The 3,422-nt window shown below is 42.6% G+C and overlaps 1 long non-coding RNA gene across 1 annotated transcript; it reads left to right on the top strand.

Annotated features, from left to right (window-relative positions):
* Window positions 1-401: 401 nt before the first annotated feature.
* Window positions 402-2,152, top strand: LOC121017420 (uncharacterized). Its single transcript, XR_005784756.1, has 2 exons — window positions 402-639; window positions 1,781-2,152. It is a non-coding gene; the product is annotated as an uncharacterized LOC121017420 (long non-coding RNA).
* The last annotated feature ends 1,270 nt before the right edge of the window (window positions 2,153-3,422 follow it).

Below are 3,422 nucleotides of genomic sequence, written 5' to 3'. Positions count from 1 at the left end.
CTATATTTATGATCCCTGGTTTCACATTTGTTGTGTGTTTTTTACTTTGCTTACACTGATTTTTTAAATCATAAAAAGGTATATTTTTATGCAATCAAATTAATCAGTCTTTATTGATGGCATCTGGATTTTTCATCATATTTCGAAAGGATTTCTCCACATCCAGGTTGTAAAGGAATTCATCCACAATTTTTAAAGAAGACTTTACATGAGTTCTCTAATCCATTTTGATTTTTTTTCTGGTTTATGGTGTGAAGAACTAATTCAACTTGGTCCAAGTCTAAATGTATATATTACAAAACCATTTATTAAAAGGTCTCTCTTTTCTCCCAATGATTTGAGATGTCACATATGACATACACTAAATTTTCTTTTGTTGTTAGGTCTGTTTCTGGCTTTTGTATTGACCTTTCTGTCTATTTATGCAATAGTACCACATTCTCAGTTATGGAGGCTGTATGTTTACAGGAGCTCACCTTTATTTCCCTTTTGTGTGGTTTCCCTATTTTTTGCATGTTTATCTTTCCATTTGAACATTCAAATCATCTTGTCTGGCTCCAGGAAAAAAAACCTACTTGGCGTTTTTATGGAGATGTTGACATCTTTATGACGCCGAGCCACCTTGTTCAGGAAGAAGAGGTACCCACTTGCTCACGTTTGTTTTTGTGGGAAGATATTGGATCCTTAACTAGGAATTTCTCATCCTGCGTTATGTAGGATATATAGAAATAAACTGACACACAGACAATGTTATTGACTGCAGAGTTTTAAAGATAAACAGAAAAGATTCCCAGGTATTAGAAAGCAGACGTTGATTTCCCCGTAAAGCTAGACAATCCAGACATCTCCTCAGCAGCGTGAAATGCCAGCACACATGACATAGCTGCGGAAGAGTAATTGTCAATCTCGAATTATATACCCAGAGAAGCTATGAGTTATCGCTCAAGAGTGAGAACCACCCCTCCGCAGGAGAGCTTCTAAAGCATGCACTTCAGCAAAGAGAAAAGTTCACTCTGGTGAAGGAGTGGGACATAAGAGGCAAGAGTAAAATAAATACATCATGAAATAATTTCATAAATCTTATGAACTACTGAATCTAGCAAAACTATTTTTGTGTTTACAAAAGAGAGATGCCAACTTCTCTAGGGCAGTAACATGGGAAAATGGGAGGGAAGAGGTTGAATTTTCTCAGGCCCTTTTTTTTTGCTTAAGGGAAGAACAGAGACACTACATAATTTTAGGCTCTGAGAAAAAGATAAAGTATATTTGTTTAAAAATGTATGGGTAGCAAAGAAAAACACAGAAGCATAGGCTATCGTTTCCAACACAGTAGAAGGAAGAAAAGGAAAGAAAGAAACTTTATCAATTCATAAAGGAAAGTAAGGGGGGGGGGGTGGAGAAACATAGTAAATAGAAAAATACAAAACGAGATGATAGAATGAAGCCCCAGTATATCAGTCATCACAATAAATGTGATTGGGTTAATCTCACCTATTAAATATCAGATTGGATTTAAAATACTGTCATATGCTGCTAATAAATAAGAGGCAAACTTAAAACAAGATGACTCAGGAAGGGTTAGGATTGTAAGGTTGCTTTTAAGTAAATTCTTTGTACCCTGTGGTGTTGGTTGGTTGGTTGGTTAGTTGGTTTTTCTTACCCCTGGTGCAAGGATTTACATTTATTTTGGAAAACGGCTTGTTCAATCAGCCCATCACTTCCAGTCTGTCCGGGCCGGTTGGTCTCACTCAGCCACCAAGTATAACCACTCTTCCCCCAGGTTTCTGTCATGTCCCGCAGTGATGGCTTCAAAAGAAGGTGAAAGAAAGAGACCTAAGGCACTCCACCAGAGGCTCCAACTCCCTAATGTCCTTCTTTGGATCATTTCATGCAACAAGTTGCAAATTCACCTGGCCATCTTCTCATTCGGCCTATTTTGTCATCTCGTACGAGTACTTTAACACGCCAGGGCTCTGACCTCCCGGACACGGTAAGAACTCTGGCTGGTAACCGACTTACCGCATCCCAACTTGTTTTGCCGTAAAGCCCCAAGCAGCCTAAACCCTTCCTTGAGCTGGAGAAGGAAGACATCAGCTGAAACAGGAGGCTGCATTCCTGCTTCTTAATTAGCACATCACGCACTTCAAAATGCCTTTGGTGTCCGTTCTTTTGTTTTCCCTTTGCAGTGATGGAGAAATCGAGGGTCTAAGTCAAGAAACAGTATCAGAACAAAAGCGATAGCTGTGCACTAGTCACTTGGCGTGTTTTAAGTGTAGCTAGCCTCCTTAAGACGTTCATTGAGAAGTTCGAGCAAGGCAATCCAGTGGTGCACCTGTCTCTTTCAGCTGATACAAGAATAATTAATTACATGAAAATGACTTCCACTGGAGGTTAATTTATTTTGGCTGACAGTCACATACATACGCAGATATGTCTTCGGCTGCAGTCGAATAGAGCTTTATTTAGAACATTTTATTTATATCTTGGATGATTTCATTCCTAAGAAATTGAGGGGTTGAAAGAGGAGACGGTGCAGGAAGGCAAGGAGGGAACATTTCTCACCGCTTTGTTTTCGTTTTGTTTTGTTTTTAACAAAAAAGGGAAAAAAGGCCAATGTCATGGCTAAGAACTTGGCTTTCTCCCCAGGATATAGTAGAGCTCAGACACACTGAAGGGAAGGGTCAAGCGTGTCCTGGGGTTAAGGTAAAGAGCAGAGGGCCAGGGCAGGGTGGTGGGATTGGCGGATTTTCCGCAGGACCTGCTAGGTCTTTATTCACTTCCTTCCCTCCGAGAGGTCGGGAGTGGGGTCGAGGTGGCCGCTGTGCTGTGTTTGAAGAGGAGACAGCATGAATGTAGTGCCTCAGTATTGGCCCACCCGCCCCCAGCAAGTGTGGCCGCTGCCTCCCTGGAAGCCAATGGGGGACTCGTCTTCCCAAATAACGGGTAAACTTTAGCATGGCTTTTGTTAGGTGCCAGGCACCTTCCAAGCATTATCTCAGTCCACCCCACCCCCACCCCAACTCTGTGTAGCAGGTTGTTACTGCCTCCACTTAATAAAAGGGGCAAACTGATGCTCAGAGAGGTTAAGGAACAGGCTCACAGTTGCACAGCCAGACAATGACTGGGGCTGACTCTTCAGTTATGCTCCGCATCGCCTGTTTGTAATCATTGTTAGCGTTACCCAGAAACGTGGTCCCGCAGCATCCCTGGAAGATCTTTTAAATTCCTGATGTGTATCCACGAGTACGTGTGCGAGGGTTTTTAAATTTCAGGCTGGGGTGGCAGTGTCACCTCTGAAGAGGAATTCTGAGGGCTCCCATGAGCGGTTAGCCTCCCCTCTGCTTCACTGGCATAGAAAGCAAGCGAGGCTGGGGCGCCTGGGTGGCGCAGTCGGTTAAGCGTCCGACTTCAGCCAGGTCACG

Source organism: Herpailurus yagouaroundi, unplaced genomic scaffold (assembly GCF_014898765.1).
Source record: "Herpailurus yagouaroundi ecotype Mexico unplaced genomic scaffold, PumYag 216, whole genome shotgun sequence".
Lineage (NCBI taxonomy): Eukaryota > Metazoa > Chordata > Mammalia > Carnivora > Felidae > Herpailurus > Herpailurus yagouaroundi.
This window is presented reverse-complemented; position numbering and strand designations above follow the sequence as displayed.